Source organism: Rhinoderma darwinii, chromosome 1 (genome assembly GCF_050947455.1).
Source record: "Rhinoderma darwinii isolate aRhiDar2 chromosome 1, aRhiDar2.hap1, whole genome shotgun sequence".
Taxonomy (NCBI): domain Eukaryota; kingdom Metazoa; phylum Chordata; class Amphibia; order Anura; family Rhinodermatidae; genus Rhinoderma; species Rhinoderma darwinii.
In genome coordinates, this window is record NC_134687.1 from 644087903 (window position 1) to 644109722 (window position 21820).

The window sequence follows — 21820 nt, forward strand, 5'->3', positions numbered from 1 at the left end:
TTTTTCCAAAATTTAATTTTATTATGCAAAAAGTTGCAAAGTTGTATAAAAATATATACATTTTCTATCGCGGGAATCGTACGGACCAGTAGAGTTAACATTTAATTATTAACGCACTGTAAACGCTGTAATAAAAATCATACCAGAATTTTGATCACCTTGCCTCACAAAAAAATAGAATAGAATAAAAAGTGATCAAAAAGTCACATGTACCCAAAAATTTTACCAATAAAGACAAGAGCTCTTCCTGCAAAAAATTAGCCCTCTCACAGCTCCGTCGACAGAAAAGAAAAAAAGTTATGGCTCTCAGAATTTGACTACTCAGAAACATGATTGTATTAAAAAGAAAATGTTATTATGTAATAGTAGTAAAACATACAAAAACGATATAAATTTGGTATTGCCATAATCGTACTGATAAATCGTATAATTTATACAAAACCGTGAAAAACCGGTTAAAAAAAAAAGGAATTGCTATTTTTTGATGTTTGCCTAAAAACATATGGTACCAGTAAACAGCCCTCATACCACTACGTCTATGACAAAATAAATAAGTTAGAGCTTCCGTAAGTCAGGGATTCTTTTTTTTTAGATGTGCAGGCCCGATGGGAACATTTCTTCTGTTTCAAGAGGTGATTATCAAGGCCCTAATATTTGGGAACCAGGAAGGGCAGGGCCCAAACATATCTGCTGGAAGCGAGGGTGCCCGTATTATACCAGGACAACACTTTCCCAGCAAAATTCCCCAAACTGCAAAGGTGCAAAGTGTGGACCAAAAGGGGGATAAGAAAGGAGATAATTTATCAGTGCGACACTGGCCTGTGCAGAAAGGATTGTTTCACAGCGTAACACACATCTATGGATAATTGTATTTACCCTATTACTACACCACCTTATTATGACCTGATGTACTACTCATATATTACATATACCCTGATGTACGCCTCACATATTACATATACCCTGATGTACTCCTCACAGATTACATATACCCTGATGTACTCCGCGCAGATTACATATACCCTGATGTACGCCTCACAGATTACATATACCCTGATTACATATACCCTGATGTACTTTGCACAGATTACATATACCCTGATGTACTCCGCACAGATTACATATACCCTGATGTACTCCTCACATATTACATATACCCTGATGTACTCCTCACATATTACATATACCCTGATGTACTCCTCACATCTTACATATACCCTGATGTACTCCTCACAGATTACATATACCCTGATGTACTCCTCACAGATTACATATATCCTGATGTACTCCTCACATATTACATATACCCTGATGTACTCCTCACATATTACATATATCCTGATGTACTCCTCACATATTACATATACCCTGATGTACTCCTCACATATTACATATACCCTGATGTACTCCTCACATATTACATATACCCTGATGTACTCCTCACATATTACATATACCCTGATGTACTCCTCACATATTACATATACCCTGATGTACTCCTCACATATTACATATACCCTGATGTACTCCTCACATCTTACATATACCCTGATGTACTCCTCACATATTACATATATCCTGATGTACTCCTCACATATTACATATACCCTGATGTACTCCGCACAGATTACATATACCCTGATGTACTCCTCACATATTACATTTACCCTGATGTACTCCTCACATCTTACATATACCCTGATGTACTCCTCACAGATTACATATACCCGGATGTACTCCTCACAGATTACATATACCCTGATGTACTCCTCACATATTACATATACCCTGATGTACTGTTCACAGATTACATATATCATGATGTACTCCTCACAGTTTACATATATCCTGATGTACTCCGCAGAGCTTTCATATACCCTGATGTACTCCTCACATATTACATATACCCTGATGTACTCCGCACAGTTTACATATACCCTGATGTACTCCTCACATATTACATATACCCTGATGTACTCCTCACAGATTACATATATCCTGATGTACTCCTCACATATTACATATAGCCTGATGTACTCCTCACATATTACATATACCCTGATGTACTCCTCACATATTACATATACCCTGATGTACTCCTCACATATTACATATACCCTGATGTACTCCTCACAGATTACATATACCCTGATGTACTCCTCACAGATTACATATATCCTGATGTACTCCTCACAGATTACATATATCCTGATGTACTCCTCACAGATTACATATACCCTGATGTACTCCTCAAAGATTACATATACCCTGATGTACTCCTCACAGATTACAATACCCTGATGTACTCCTCACAGCTTACATATACCCTGATGTTCTCCTCACACATTACATATACCCTGATGTACTCCTCACAGATTACATATACCGTGATGTATTCATTACATATACCCCAATGTACTCCTCACAGATTACATATACCCTGATGTATACCTCACAGTTTACATATACCCTGATGTACTCCTCACAGCTTACATATGCCCTGATGCACTCCTCACATATTACATATGACCTGATGTACTCCGCACAGTTTACATATGATCTGTTGTAGTCCGCACAACTTACATATACACCGATGTAGTCCGCACAGTTTACATATACCCCGATGTACTCCCCACATTTACATATACCCTGATGTACTCCTCACAGTTTACATATCCCCTGATGTACTCCTCACAGTTTACATATACCCTGATGTACTCCGCACAGTTTACATATACCCTGATGTACTCCTCACAGATTACATATACCCCACATTATATACTGAAACACCAGTAATACCCCAAACAGAACTACTACGAAGCAAAATCTAGGCTCCAAAAGAAAAATGGTGCTCCCTCCCTTTGGAGCCTGACAGTGTGCCCAAACAGCAGTTTACTTCCACATACAGTAGTGTTAAAAAAAACATAGCAGTCCAACATCATTAACCTGATAAATCAATGTTTTTGCTAGAAGGGATCTTTCTACATAGCAAATAATTGTAAGTGTAGTAGAAGAGTAGAAAAATAACAGAGCCAACAATTAGGACATGCATGCCGCTCATTGAATCATTAATTAAAAGGGGCTTGTTCAGGTGTAAATTTTGGCACTTATTTAATGTAGGAGGGTGGCAAATTATGCGCATGTTGGTTATAGTGTGTTTCCTTCTGAAATACTGGGGAAAATGGGTCGTTTCAGACATTGTTCTGATGAAAAACCTGCTTTGATTAAAAAGTTGTTCGCAGAGGAAAATTCATATAGAGAAGTGCAGCAAATTCTAGGCTGCTCAGTTAAAATGATCTCAAATTCCTTGAAGTGGCAACCAAAACCGGAAAGACGCAGAGGGAAGTGGGGAACTACTGTTCGAATGGATTGAAGAATAGCAATAGAAATTCCAAAGGCTCAGTTAGGGCAGGGAGAAAAATTAAATTAATTAGGTTAATTCGCCTTTGAGGCCTCTGACGATTCTCTGTTCTGTGAATCGGTTTAATAATGGTGCCGTCGGGCCGAGCTACAGGACGAGCTACAGGATGAAGCTCTGCCCCGCTGCCTCGTCACTACCCTCGACCTCGTCGCACTCTTCCGACATTTACTTGGGAGGAGAGAAGTACAGCAGGGGTTCCCAACCGGGATGCCAGACCCCTCCAGGGGTGCCGCGACACTCCTCTGAACCCTTGCCACGGCTGTGCTTTCTCTCCTCAAAGGGCGAAGTGCATGTGAAGAGGAGGAGATTTTTTGCAGCCCCCTTGTAGATGGCACCCCCCACATCTGTAGATGGCACCCCCACACCCCTTTCCTGTACATAGAGCCACTATAGCTCCCTGAAGGTGCGGAACCCCACTGTGGCCGGGGATTCCGCTCATGGACAGAGACATCAAGCTACAGTGGCGCGATCAACATGAGGGGGTGGCGCTACCTACAAGGGGGCTGTGTGGCACTACCTACAGGGGGCATCTGTAGATGGTGGGCTGACGATTTTTTTACTGTGAGTGGGGCTGATGGTCTTCAAGTAGTTTCCACCTCCAATTGAAATTAATATGAGGCAGAAAAAACCTACGGTGCGCCTCTGGATTGCTTTTTTTGCCTCCGTCTTTTGCATTAGCTTCAACAGTTTAAAAAAATGTAGACAAAAAAGTCAAGTCAGGTCAAATAACGCTGTCAACTCAAAATCTGCCTCAAAATTCCTGAAGGAATTTCGAGGCAGATTTTTTCTGTGTGAACATACCCTAAGGGCTTATTCAGACGAACGGGATATACGTCCGTGCAACGCGCGTGATTTTCACGCGCATCGCACGGACCTATATTAGTCTATGGGGCCGTGCAGACGTGCGTGATTTTTACGCAGCGTTGGTCCGCTGCGTAAAAGTCACGGCATGTCCATTCTTTGAGCATTTTTTGCGCATCACGCACCCATTGAACTTCCGTGCGAACAGCGTAATTCGTGCAACAGCTGTGAAAAGGATGAATGAAAACAGAAAAGCACGACGTGCTTTTCTGTTTACAAACATCCAAATGGAGTGTCATAATGATCGCAGCTGCGCGAAAAGCACGCAGCCGCGCATCATGTGCTGCTGCCACATGGAGCTGTTATGTGCCTTTTGCGCAGGCAAAACTCTGCGTTTTTTGCGTGCGCAAAAAGCACACGCTCGTGTGAATCCAGCCTAAGAGTGTAATGCTTGTTTTTAGCTCTTTTTCTGTCTTTCTCGAAACAATTTTTGGTACATCCTGTACGCCGGAGTTTCCCAACCTTTTCGCACTCTGCCCTGAGAATTTTTTTTTCCAGGTGTGCCTCGAGTCCGAAAATGTTGGGAAACTCTGGCGTACAGGATGTTACAATGCTGTTTTCTCCCACCTCCTGTGGCTGCCTGACGTAATGCTCCGCATGACTGACACGGCATGTCAGTACAGCATCTATTAGTCTTCTATTGACTGGCAGCTTATGAAGTCATAGGCTGCCAGCCGAGGGCATGTGGAGGAATGTAAACTGAGATTTGTGGGCAGGGTTGGAGAGGGCAGGCAGGCTATTTGTATATAAGGGACTGGGAGGCGGGGCTAATTCTTTTAGCCTTTTTACAGGCTTTGAGTGACAATATGAGTTGTTCTTTAGAGCCTTAGGTTAGATAAAATGGCGGCCTTTTTTTTTTAGCATTTGTTTGTACACCAACACACACATAAATCACACACATATTGTATCCCTGTTGCACCTCACCACCTAATTCTTTGTTGTTCCTGCTACCAGCATACGTTCGCCTCAGGTTAGCTTAACCCGTTAGTGACCAGCCTATTTTAAACCTTGATGACCATGCTATTTTTTAAGTTTTTCCATCGACTCATTCGAAGAGCTATAACTTTTTTTTTTTTGCGTCGACATAGCTGTATAAGGACTTGTTTTTTGAGAGACAAGTTGTATTTTCTAATAGCACCATTTCAGGGTACACATAACTTATTGATTAACCTTTATTAAAGTTTTTTGGGACATAAAAGAAAAAAACCCTGCAATTTCGCCACTTTTTTGTCGTCTTTAATTTACGCCATTTACCGTGTGATATAAATAACATAATAACTTTATTCAGTGGATTGTTGCGATTGCGACGATAACAAGTTTATATTGTTTTCTTATGATTTACTACTTTTACATAGTAAAAACACTTTTTTTTTCTTCAAAATTATGAGATTTTGTGTCTCTATATTTGAAGAGCCATAACTTTTTATTTTTCAACCGATGCAGCTGTATGAGGGCTTTTTTTTTGCGGGACGACTTGTTTCTATCAGTACCATTTTGGAGTACATGCAACTTGTGTTTTAAATTACTAACTTAGATTTGATAGATTACAGGTGGATCCTGCGTGTCAACCCCCTTACACTGAACCAGTCAGTAACGCGGACCTGACTGGAACAGGATTTAGCGCTATATACAGCCGCTCTGTTTAGAGAATACAGAACAGCTGTATTTCAAAAAGTAAAACAATTTTTTAATAAAAACTAATTATAAAGTTGCACCAATCACACTGACTAACCTTTTTATAGAAAAAAAAATGCCTTTCAAAGGTTTACATAGCCTTTAAATGGCAGTCTTTAATATGTTTTTCATCCTTCACCTCCAGGTGCCTCTGCTGCTATCTCATTATCTCTATAGTCACCTCGCTGCCCCTGATATATATAGCTCACCCACCCTCCAGGTGTCTTTCCACCCACCATGTACCTTGCAGCCCTAGTAATGCCTTCCTACCTGCCAGACATTTTCCTGCCAACTAAGTGCTTTGAGGCCCCTGATGGCATATCTCCACGCCCCAGGTTCCTCACTTTACCTGACGGTGCCCCTCTAGCCAACAGGATCTTTTTTTTTTTTTTAGTTTATTTAATAAAATCGAGATTCAAATCGAAAATTGACCATAGAGATGAAAAAAATCTAGATTACATTTTTTGGCAAAATCGCCTAGCCCTAGGCTCAGCCAATGATCACCTCCAGAAAGATCAAAGAAGATGTGAAGTTACCAATAATCCGCTCCAATCAGACGGCGATCAAATGAAGCCAAGTTACCAGCAAGAACTCCCTGCAAAGTCCCGTTGTTGAAAAAAAAGACGTCCTGAATTGGTTCAAATTTGCCAAGGAACACATTGACTGTCCAAAGCGAAATGGCGCAACATTTTGTGGACTGATAAAAGCTAAATTGTTCTTTTTGGGTCTAGTGGCCGCAGACAGTATGTCAGAAGACCCCCGAGCACTGAATTCAAGTCACAGTACACAGACAGTAAAGCATGGTGCTGCAAAAATCATGATATGGGGATGTTTCTCATACCATGGTGCTGGGCCTATTTATCGCATACAATGGATCAGTTTGAAGATATCAAAATACTTGAGGAGATCATGTTGCCCTATGGTGAAGAAATGCCCTTGAAATAGGTGTTCCAACACGACAATGACTCAAAATATACCAGTAAGGGTATGTTCACACGGCGGGGGTCCGTAACGGCTGAAATTACGGGGATGTTTCAGCCTGAAAACATCCCCGTAAATTCAGCCGTACCGGCATGTGCAGGCGCTTGACCGCCGCGTCAATTACGGCCGTAATTAGCGCTGCTATTCATTGGAGTCAATGAATAGCGGCTCCAATTACGGCCAAAGAAGTGACAGGTCACTTCTTCTACGCGGGCGTCTATTTACGCGCCGTCATTTGACAGCGGCGCGTAAATATACGCCTCGTGTGAACAGACAAACGTCTGCCCATTGCTTTCAATGGGCAGATGTTTGTCAGCGCTATTGAGGCGCTATTTTCGGGCGTAATTCGGGGCAAAAACGCCCGATTTACGTCCGTAAATAGGCCGTGTGAACATACCCTAAGTGAACAACATCTTGGGTACAGAAATACAGGATTCAGGTAATGGAGTAGCAGCCCAATCCCACGACCTCCATCCCATAGAGAACTTGTGGGATGACATCAAATATGCGGTTTATGAGGAAAAACTAAAAAATGCAGAAGAACTGTGGAATGACGTCCAATCTTCCTGGACTGGAATACCTGTTCAGAGGTGCCAGAAAATGGTAGACTTCATGCAACACAGATATCGAAACAATGGTGACGCCACTAAATATTAGTTCCGGAAAGGGAAATCTGAAACATTCACTATTCACTTTAATGGGAGAAAAGGCTGAAATACCTGTGAATCACTGCTAAATGCATGTCAAAGATTCACAGTGAGAAAGAAGACATGAAGAGAAAGCGGCGTTCGTACGAGTGCTGTAGCCTCTTCAAAACAGCTGATCGGCAGGGGTCCCGGTAGTCGCACCCCGACCCATCAGCTATTGATTTGCCTATCCTGAGGATATGTATTATATGTATAATATATGATATAATGTATGTGTGCTGATCATACAGATTCTATAATATATGATTGTGATTGGTTACTATGGTAACACCGCTGCTTGTCTACACTATTTGTCATACACTGTATAATATATGATATAATGTATCTATGTGCTGATCATACAGATTCTATAATATATGATTGTGATTGGTTACTATGGTAACACGGCTGCTTGTCTGTACTATTTGTCACACACACTGTATAATATATGATATAATGTATCTATGTGCCGATCATACAGATTCTATAATATATGATTGTGATTGGTTGCTATGGTAACACCGCTGTCTGCACTATTTGTCATACACTGTATAATATATGATATAATGTATCTATGTGCTGATCATACAGATTCTATAACATATGATAGTGATTGGTTGCTATGGTAACACGGCTGTTTGTCTGCACTATTTGTCATACACACTGTATAATATATGATATAATGTATCTATGTGCTGATCATACAGATTCTATAATATATGATTGTGATTGGTTGCTATGGTAACACCGCTGTCTGCACTATTTGTCATACACTGTATAATATATGATATAATGTATCTATGTGCTGATCATACAGATTCTATAATATATGATTGTGATTGGTTGCTATGGTAACACTGCTGTTTGTCTGCTCTATTTGTCATACACACTGTATAATATATGATATAATATATCTATGTGCTGATCATACAGGTTCTATAATATATGATTGTGATTGGTTGCTATGGTAACACCGCTGCTTGTCTGCACTATGTGTCATACACACTGTATAATATATGATATAATGTATCTATCTGCTGATCATACAGATTCTATAATATATGATTGTGATTGGTTGCTATGGTAACACCGCTGTTTGTCTGCACTATTTGTCATACACTGTATAATATATGATATAATGTATCTATGTGCTGATCATACAGATTCTATAATATATGATTGTGATTGGTTGCTATGGTAACACCGCTGCTTGTCTGCACTATTTGTCATACACACTGTATAATATATGATATAATGTATTCATGTGCTGATCATACAGATTCTATAATATATGATTGTGATTGGTTGCTATGGTAACACCGCTGCTTGTCTGCACTATTTGTCATACACACTGTATAATATATGATATAATGTATTCATGTGCTGATCATACAGAGTCTATAATATATGATATAATGTATCTATGTGCTGATCATACAGATTCTATAATATATGATTGTGATTGGTTGCTATGGTAACACGGCTGTTTGTCTGCACTATTTGTCATACACTGTATAATATATGATATAATGTATCTATGTGCTGATCATACAGATTCTATAATATATGATTGTGATTGGTTGCTATGGTAACACGGCTGCTTGTCTGCACTATGTGTCATACACACTGTATAATATATGATATAATGTATCTATGTGCTGATCATACCGATTCTATAATATATGATTGTGATTGGTTGCTATGGTAACACGGCTGTTTGTCTGCACTATGTGTCATACACTGTATAATATATGATATAATGTATCTATGTGCTGATCATACAGATTCTATAATATATGATAGTGATTGGTTGCTATGGTAACATGGCTGTTTGTCTGCACTATTGGTCATACACGCTGTATAATATATGATATAATGTATCTATGTGCTGATCATACAGATTCTATAATATATGATTGTGATTGGTTGCTATGGTAACACTGCTGCTTGTCTGCACTATGTGTCATACACACTGTATAATATATGATATAATGTATCTATGTGCTGATCATACAGATTCTATAATATATGACTGTGATTGGTTGCTATGGTAACACCGCTGCTTGTCTGCACTATTTGTCATACACACTGTATAATATATGATATAATGTATCTATGTGCTGATCATACAGATTCTATAATATATGATTGTGATTGGTTGCTATGGTAACACGGCTGCTTGTCTGCACTATTTGTCATACACACTGTATAATATATGATATAATGTATCTATGTGCTGATCATACAGATTCTATAATATATGATTGTGATTGGTTGCTATGGTAACACCGCTGCTTGTCTGTACTATTTGTCATACACACTGTATAATATATGATATAATGTATCTATGTGCTGATCATACACATTCTATAATATATGACTGTGATTGGTTGCTATGGTAACACGGCTGCTTGTCTGCACTATGTGTCATACACACTGTATAATATATGATATAATGTATCTATGTGCGGATCATACAGATTCTATAATATATGATTGTGATTGGTTGCTATGGTAACACGGCTGTTTGTCTGCACTATTTGTCATACACACTGTATAATATATGATATAATGTATCTATGTGCGGATCATACAGATTCTATAATATATGATTGTGATTGTTTGCTATGGTAACACCGCTGTTTGTCTGCACTATTTGTCATACACACTGTATAATATATGATATAATGTATCTATGTGCTGATCATACAGATTCTATAATATATGATTGTGATTGGTTGCTATGGTAACACGGCTGCTTGTCTGCACTATGTGTCACACACTGTATAATATATGATATAATGTATGTGTGCTGATCATACAGATTCTATAATATATGATTGTGATTGGTTGCTATGGTAACACTGCTGCTTGTCTGCACTATGTGTCATCCACACTGTATAATATATTATATAATGTATCTATGTGCTGATCATGCAGATTCTATAATATATGATTGTGATTGGTTGCTATGGTAACACCTCTGTTTGTCTGCACTATTTGTCATACACACTGTATAATATATGATATAATGTATCTATGTGCTGATCATACAGATTCTATAATATATGATTGTGATTGGTTGCTATGGTAACACCGCTGCTTGTCTGCACTATTTGTCATACACACTGTATAATATATGATATAATGTATCTATGTGCTGATCATACAGATTCTATAATATATGATTGTGATTGGTTGCTATGGTAACACGGCTGTTTGTCTGCACTATTTGTCACACACTGTATAATATATGATATAATGTATCTATGTGCTGATCATACAGATTCTATAATATATGATTGTGATTGGTTGCTATGGTAACACAGCTGTCTGCACTATTTGTCATACACACTGTATAATATATGATTGTGATTGGTTGCTATGGTAACACCGCTGCTTGTCTGCACTATTTGTCATATACACTGTATAATATATGATATAATGTATCTATGTGCTGATCATACAGATTCTATAATATATGATTGTGATTGGTTGCTATGGTAACACCGCTGCTTGTCTGCTCTATTTGTCACACACTGTATAATATATGATATAATGTATCTATGTGCTGATCATACAGATTCTATAATATATGATTGTGATTGGTTGCTATGGTAACACGGCTGTTTGTCTGCACTATTTGTCATACACACTGTATAATATATGATATAATGTATCTATGTGCTGATCATACAGATTCTATAATATATGACTGTGATTGGTTGCTATGGTAACACCGTTGCTTGTCTGCACTATGTGTCATCACACTGTATAATATATGATATAATGTATCTATGTGCTGATCATACAGATTCTATAATATATGATTGTGATTGGTTGCTATGGTAACACGGCTGCTTGTCTGCACTATGTGTCATACACTGTATAATATATGATATAATGTATCTATGTGCTGATCATACAGATTCTATAATATATGATTGTGATTGGTTGCTATGGTAACACGGCTGCTTGTCTGCACTATTTGTCATACACTGTATAATATATGATATAATGTATCTATGTGCTGATCATACAGATTCTATAATATATGATTGTGATTGGTTGCTATGGTAACACCGCTGCTTGTCTGCACTATTTGTCATATACACTGTATAATATATGATATAATGTATCTATGCGCTGATCATACAGATTCTATAATATATGATAGTGATTGGTTGCTATGGTAACACTGCTGCTTGTCTGCACTATGTGTCATACACACTGTATAATATATGATATAATGTATCTATGTGCTGATCATACAGATTCTATAATATATGATTGTGATTGGTTGCTATGGTAACACGGCTGCTTGTCTGCACTATTTGTCATACACTGTATAATATATGATATAATGTATCTATGTGCTGATCATACAGATTCTATAATATATGATTGTGATTGGTTGCTATGGTAACACGGCTGTTTGTCTGCACTATTTGTCATACACACTGTATAATATATGATATAATGTATCTATGTGCTGATCTTACAGATTCTATAATATATGATTGTGATTGGTTACTATGGTAACACGGCTGTTTGTCTGCACTATTTGTCATACACTGTATAATATATGATATAATGTATCTATGTGCTGATCATACAGAGTCTATAATATATGATTGTGATTGGTTGCTATGGTAACACGGCTGCTTGTCTGCACTATGTGTCATACACTGTATAATATATGATATAATGTATCTATGTGCCGATCATACAGATTCTATAATATATGATTGTGATTGGTTGCTATGGTAACACTGCTGTCTGTCTGCACTATTTGTCACACACACTGTATAATATATGATATAATGTATCTATGTGCTGATCATACAGATTCTATAATATATGATTGTGATTGGTTGCTATGGTAACACCGCTGCTTGTCTGCACTATGTGTCATACACACTGTATAATATATGATATAATGTATCTATCTGCTGATCATACAGATTCTATAATATATGATTGTGATTGGTTGCTATGGTAACACCGCTGTTTGTCTGCACTATTTGTCATACACTGTATAATATATGATATAATGTATCTATGTGCTGATCATACAGATTCTATAATATATGATTGTGATTGGTTGCTATGGTAACACCGCTGCTTGTCTGCACTATTTGTCATACACACTGTATAATATATGATATAATGTATTCATGTGCTGATCATACAGATTCTATAATATATGATTGTGATTGGTTGCTATGGTAACACCGCTGCTTGTCTGCACTATTTGTCATACACACTGTATAATATATGATATAATGTATTCATGTGCTGATCATACAGATTCTATAATATATGATTGTGATTGGTTGCTATGGTAACACGGCTGTTTGTCTGCACTATTTGTCATACACTGTATAATATATGATATAATGTATCTATGTGCTGATCATACAGATTCTATAATATATGATTGTGATTGGTTGCTATGGTAACACGGCTGCTTGTCTGCACTATGTGTCATACACACTGTATAATATATGATATAATGTATCTATGTGCTGATCATACCGATTCTATAATATATGATTGTGATTGGTTGCTATGGTAACACGGCTGTTTGTCTGCACTATGTGTCATACACTGTATAATATATGATATAATGTATCTATGTGCTGATCATACAGATTCTATAATATATGATAGTGATTGGTTGCTATGGTAACATGGCTGTTTGTCTGCACTATTGGTCATACACGCTGTATAATATATGATATAATGTATCTATGTGCTGATCATACAGATTCTATAATATATGATTGTGATTGGTTGCTATGGTAACACTGCTGCTTGTCTGCACTATGTGTCATACACACTGTATAATATATGATATAATGTATCTATGTGCTGATCATACAGATTCTATAATATATGACTGTGATTGGTTGCTATGGTAACACCGCTGCTTGTCTGCACTATTTGTCATACACACTGTATAATATATGATATAATGTATCTATGTGCTGATCATACAGATTCTATAATATATGATTGTGATTGGTTGCTATGGTAACACGGCTGCTTGTCTGCACTATTTGTCATACACACTGTATAATATATGATATAATGTATCTATGTGCGGATCATACAGATTCTATAATATATGATTGTGATTGGTTGCTATGGTAACACGGCTGTTTGTCTGCACTATTTGTCATACACACTGTATAATATATGATATAATGTATCTATGTGCGGATCATACAGATTCTATAATATATGATTGTGATTGTTTGCTATGGTAACACCACTGCTTGTCTGCACTATTTGTCATACACACTGTATAATATATGATATAATGTATCTATGTGCTGATCATACAGATTCTATAATATATGATTGTGATTGGTTGCTATGGTAACACGGCTGTTTGTCTGCACTATTTGTCACACACTGTATAATATATGATATAATGTATCTATGTGCTGATCATACAGATTCTATAATATATGATTGTGATTGGTTGCTATGGTAACACAGCTGTCTGCACTATTTGTCATACACACTGTATAATATATGATTGTGATTGGTTGCTATGGTAACACCGCTGCTTGTCTGCACTATTTGTCATATACACTGTATAATATATGATATAATGTATCTATGTGCTGATCATACAGATTCTATAATATATGATTGTGATTGGTTGCTATGGTAACACCGCTGCTTGTCTGCTCTATTTGTCACACACTGTATAATATATGATATAATGTATCTATGTGCTGATCATACAGATTCTATAATATATGATTGTGATTGGTTGCTATGGTAACACGGCTGTTTGTCTGCACTATTTGTCATACACACTGTATAATATATGATATAATGTATCTATGTGCTGATCATACAGATTCTATAATATATGACTGTGATTGGTTGCTATGGTAACACCGTTGCTTGTCTGCACTATGTGTCATCACACTGTATAATATATGATATAATGTATCTATGTGCTGATCATACAGATTCTATAATATATGATTGTGATTGGTTGCTATGGTAACACGGCTGCTTGTCTGCACTATGTGTCATACACTGTATAATATATGATATAATGTATCTATGTGCTGATCATACAGATTCTATAATATATGATTGTGATTGGTTGCTATGGTAACACGGCTGCTTGTCTGCACTATTTGTCATACACTGTATAATATATGATATAATGTATCTATGTGCTGATCATACAGATTCTATAATATATGATTGTGATTGGTTGCTATGGTAACACCGCTGCTTGTCTGCACTATTTGTCATATACACTGTATAATATATGATATAATGTATCTATGCGCTGATCATACAGATTCTATAATATATGATAGTGATTGGTTGCTATGGTAACACTGCTGCTTGTCTGCACTATGTGTCATACACACTGTATAATATATGATATAATGTATCTATGTGCTGATCATACAGATTCTATAATATATGATTGTGATTGGTTGCTATGGTAACACGGCTGCTTGTCTGCACTATTTGTCATACACTGTATAATATACAGTGAAGGAAATAAGTATTTGATCCCTTGCTGATTTTGTAAGTTTGCCCACTGTCAAAGACATGAACAGTCTAGAATTTTTAGGCTAGGTTAACTTTACTAGTGAGAGATAGATTATATAAAAATAATAAAAAAAAATCACATTGTCAAAATTATATATATTTATTTGCATTGTGCACAGAGAAATAAGTATTTGATCCCTTTGGCAAACAAGACTTAATACTTGGTGGCAAAACCCTTGTTGGCAAGCACAGCAGTCAGACATTTTTAGTAGTTGATGATGAGGTTTGCACACATGTTAGATGGAATTTTGGCCCACTCCTCTTTGCAGATCATCTGTAAATCATTAAGATTTCGAGGCTGTCGCTTGGCAACTCGGATCTTCAGCTCCCTCCATAAGTTTTCGATGGGATTAAGGTCTGGAGACTGGCTAGGCCACTCCATGACCTTAATGTGCTTCTTTTTGAGCCACTCCTTTGTTGCCTTGGCTGTATGTTTGGGGTAATTGTCGTGCTGGAAGACCCAGCCACGAGCCATTTTTTATGTCCTGGTGGAGGGAAGGAGGTTGTCACTCAGGATTTGACGGTGCACGGCTCCATCCATTCTCCCATTGATGCGGTGAAGTAGTCCTGTGCCCTTAGCAGAGAAACACCCCCAAAACATAATGTTTCCACCTCCATGCTTGACAGTGGGGACGGTGTTCTTTTTGGTCATAGGCAGCATTTCTCTTCCTCCAAACACTGCGAGTTGAGTTAATGCCAAAGAGCTCAATTTTAGTCTCATCTGAGCACAGCACCTTCTCCCAATCACTCTCAGAATCATCCAGATGTTCATTTGCAAGCTTCAAATGGGACTGTACATGTGCCTTCTTGAGCAGGGGGGCCTTGCGGGCACTGCAGGATTTTAATCCATTACGGCGTAATGTGTTACCAATGGTTTTCTTGGTGACTGTGGTCCCAGCTGCCTTGAGATCATTAACAAGTTCCCCCCGTGTAGTTTTCGGCTGAGCTCTCACCTTCCTCAGGATCAAGGATACCCCACGAGGTGAGATTTTGCATGGAGCCCCAGATCGATGTCGATTGATAGTCATTTTGTATGTCTTCCATTTTCTTACTATTGCACCAACAGTTGTCTCCTTCTCACCCAGCGTCTTACTTATGGTTTTGTAGCCCATTCCAGCCTTGTGCAGGTCTATGATCTTGTCCCTGACATCCTTAGAAAGCTCTTTGGTCTTGCCCATGTTGTAGAGGTTAGAGTCAGACTGATTAATTGAGTCTGTGGACAGGAGTCTTTTATACAAGTGACCATGTAAGACAGCTGTCTTTAATGCAGGCACCAAGTTGATTTGGAGCGTGTAACTGGTCTGGAGGAGGCTGAACTCTTAATGGTTGGTAGGGGATCAAATACTTATTTATTTGTGCACAATGCAAATAAATATATATAATTTTGACAATGTGATTTTTATTTTATTTTTTATATATAATCTATCTCTCACTGGTAAAATTAACCTAGCCTAAAAATTCTAGACTGTTCATGTCTTTGACAGTGGGCAAACTTACAAAATCAGCAAGGGATCAAATACTTATTTCCTCCACTGTATGATATAATGTATCTATGTGCTGATCATACAGATTCTATAATATATGATTGTGATTGGTTGCTATGGTAACACGGCTGTTTGTCTGCACTATTTGTCATACACACTGTATAATATATGATATAATGTATCTATGTGCTGATCTTACAGATTCTATAATATATGATTGTGATTGGTTACTATGGTAACACGGCTGTTTGTCTGCACTATTTGTCATACACTGTATAATATATGATATAATGTATCTATGTGCTGATCATACAGAGTCTATAATATATGATTGTGATTGGTTGCTATGGTAACACGGCTGCTTGTCTGCACTATTTGTCATACACACTGTATAATATATGTATAATGTATCTATGTGCTGATCATACAGATTCTATAATATATGATTGTGATTGGTTGCTATGGTAACACCGCTGCTTGTCTGCACTATGTGTCATACACTGTATAATATATGATATAATGTATCTATGTGCCGATCATACAGATTCTATAATATATGATTGTGATTGGTTGCTATGGTAACACTGCTGTCTGTCTGCACTATTTGTCACACACACTGTATAATATATGATATAATGTATCTATGTGCTGATCATACAGATTCTATAATATATGATTGTGATTGGTTGCTATGGTAACACGGCTGCTTGTCTGCACTATTTGTCATACACACTGTATAATATATGATATAATGTATCTATGTGCTGATCATACAGATTCTATAATATATGATTGTGATTGGTTGCTATGGTAACACCGCTGCTTGTCTGCACTATTTGTCATACACACTGTATAATATATGATATAATGTATCTATGTGCTGATCATACAGATTATATAATATATGATAGTGATTGGTTGCTATGGTAACACCGCTGCTTGTCTGCACTATGTGTCATACACTGTATAATATATGATATAATGTATCTATGTGCTGATCATACAGATTCTATAATATATAATTGTGATTGGTTGCTATGGTAACACGGCTGTTTGTCTGCACTATTTGTCATACACACTGTATAATATATGATATAATGTATCTATGTGCTGATCATACAGATTCTATAATATATGATAGTGATTGGTTGCTATGGTAACACCGCTGCTTGTCTGCACTATGTGTCATACACTGTATAATATATGATATAATGTATCTATGTGCTGATCATACAGATTCTATAATATATAATTGTGATTGGTTGCTATGGTAACACGGCTGCTTGTCTGCACTATTTGTCATACACTGTATAATATATGATATAATGTATCTATGTGCTGATCATACAGATTCTATAATATATGATTGTGATTGGTTGCTATGGTAACACTGCTTGTCTGCACTATTTGTCATACACACTGTATAATATATGATATAATGTATCTATGTGCTGATCATACAGATTCTATAATATATGATTGTGATTGGTTGCTATGGTAACACGGCTGTTTGTCTGCACTATTTGTCATACACACTGTATAATATATGATATAATGTATCTATGTGCTGATCATACAGATTCTATAATATATGATTGTGATTGGTTGCTATGGTAACACTGCTGTTTGTCTGCACTATTTGTCATACACACTGTATAATATATGATATAATGTATCTATGTGCTGATCATACAGATTCTATAATATATGACTGTGATTGGTTGCTATGGTAACACTGCTGTTTGTCTGCACTATTTGTCATACACTGTATAATATATGATATAATGTATCTATGTGCTGATCATACAGATTCTATAATATATGATTGTGATTGGTTGCTATGGTAACACCGCTGTTTGTCTGCACTATTTGTCATACACTGTATAATATATGATATAATGTATCTATGTGCTGATCATACAGATTCTATAATATATGATTGTGATTGGTTGCTATGGTAACACTGTTTGTCTGCACTATTTGTCATACACTGTATAATATATGATATAATGTATCTATGTGCTGATCATACAGATTCTATAATATATGATTGTGATTGGTTGCTATGGTAACACCGCTGCTTGTCTGCACTGTGTCATACACACTGTATAATATATGATATAATGTATCTATGTGCTGATCATACAGATTCTATAATATATGATTGTGATTGGTTGCTATGGTAACACGGCTGTTTGTCTGCACTATTTGTCATACACTGTATAATATATGATATAATGTATCTATGTGCTGATCATACCGATTCTATAATATATGACTGTGATTGGTTGCTATGGTAACACCGCTTCTTGTCTGCACTATTTGTCATACACACTGTATAATATATGATATAATGTATCTATGTGCTTATCATACAGATTCTATAATATATGATTGTGATTGGTTGCTATGGTAACACGGCTGTTTGTCTGCACTATTTGTCATACACTGTATAATATATTATATAATGTATCTATGTGCTGATCATACAGATTCTATAATATATGATTGTGATTGGTTGCTATGGTAACACGGCTGTTTGTCTGCACTATTTGTCATACACACTGTATAATATATGATATAATGTATCTATGTGCTGATCATACAGATTCTATAATATATGATTGTGATTGGTTGCTATGGTAACACTGCTTGTCTGCACTATTTGTCATACACACTGTATAATATATGATATAATGTATCTATGTGCTGATCATACAGATTCTATAATATATGATTGTGATTGGTTGCTATGGTAACACTGCTGCTTGTCTGCACTATGTGTCATACACACTGTATAATATATGATATAATGTATCTATGTGCTGATCATACAGATTCTATAATATATGATGGTGATTGGTTGCTATGGTAACACGGCTGTTTGTCTGCACTATTTGTCATACACTGTATAATATATGATATAATGTATCTATGTGCTGATCATACAGATTCTATAATATATGACTGATTGGTTGCTATGGTAACACGGCTGTTTGTCTGCACTATTTGTCATACACTGTATAATATATGATATAATGTATCTATGTGCTGATCATACAGATTCTATAATATATGATTGTGATTGGTTGCTATGGTAACACTGCTGTTTGTCTGTACTATTTGTCATACACTGTATAATATATGATATAATGTATCTATGTGCTGATCATACAGATTCTATAATATATGATTGTGATTGGTTGCTATGGTAACACTGTTTGTCTGCACTATTTGTCATACACACTGTATAATATATGATATAATGTATGTATGTGCTGATCATACAGATTCTATAATATATGATTGTGATTGGTTGCTATGGTAACACCTCTGTTTGTCTGCACTATTTGTCATACACACTGTATAATATATGATATAATGTATCTATGTGCTGATTATACAGATTCTATAATATATGATTGTGATTGGTTGCTATGGTAACACGGCTGCTTGTCTGCACTATTTGTCATACACACTGTATAATATATGATATAATGTATCTATGTGCTGATCATACAGATTCTATAATATATGATTGTGATTGGTTGCTATGGTAACACCGCTGCTTGTCTACACTATTTGTCATACACTGTATAATATATAATATAATGTATCTATGCGCTGATCATACAGATTCTATAATATATGACTGTGATTGGTTGCTATGGTAACACGGCTGTTTGTCTGCACTATTTGTCATACACTGTATAATATATGATATAATGTATCTATGTGCTGATCATACAGATTCTATAATATATGATTGTGATTGGTTGCTATGGTAACACCGCTGTTTGTCTGCACTATGTGTCGCACACTGTATAATATATGATATAATGTATCTATGTGCTGATCATACAGATTCTATAATATATGACTGTGATTGGTCGCTATGGTAACACCGCTGCTTGTCTGCACTATTTGTCATACACACTGTATAATATATGATATAATGTATCTATGTGCTTATCATACAGATTCTATAATATATGATTGTGATTGGTTGCTATGGTAACACGGCTGTTTGTCTGCACTATTTGTCATACACTGTATAATATATTATATAATGTATCTATGTGCTGATCATACAGATTCTATAATATATGATTGTGATTGGTTGCTATGGTAACACGGCTGTTTGTCTGCACTATTTGTCATACACACTGTATAATATATGATATAATGTATCTATGTGCTGATCATACAGATTCTATAATATATGATTGTGATTGGTTGCTATGGTAACACTGCTTGTCTGCACTATTTGTCATACACACTGTATAATATATGATATAATGTATCTATGTGCTGATCATACAGATTCTATAATATATGATTGTGATTGGTTGCTATGGTAACACTGCTGCTTGTCTGCACTATGTGTCATACACACTGTATAATATATGATATAATGTATCTATGTGCTGATCATACAGATTCTATAATATATGATGGTGATTGGTTGCTATGGTAACACGGCTGTTTGTCTGCACTATTTGTCATACACTGTATAATATATGATATAATGTATCTATGTGCTGATCATACAGATTCTATAATATATGACTGATTGGTTGCTATGGTAACACGGCTGTTTGTCTGCACTATTTGTCATACACTGTATAATATATGATATAATGTATCTATGTGCTGATCATACAGATTCTATAATATATGATTGTGATTGGTTGCTATGGTAACACTGCTGTTTGTCTGTACTATTTGTCATACACTGTATAATATATGATATAATGTATCTATGTGCTGATCATACAGATTCTATAATATATGATTGTGATTGGTTGCTATGGTAACACTGTTTGTCTGCACTATTTGTCATACACACTGTATAATATATGATATAATGTATGTATGTGCTGATCATACAGATTCTATAATATATGATTGTGATTGGTTGCTATGGTAACACCTCTGTTTGTCTGCACTATTTGTCATACACACTGTATAATATATGATATAATGTATCTATGTGCTGATTATACAGATTCTATAATATATGATTGTGATTGGTTGCTATGGTAACACGGCTGCTTGTCTGCACTATTTGTCATACACACTGTATAATATATGATATAATGTATCTATGTGCTGAT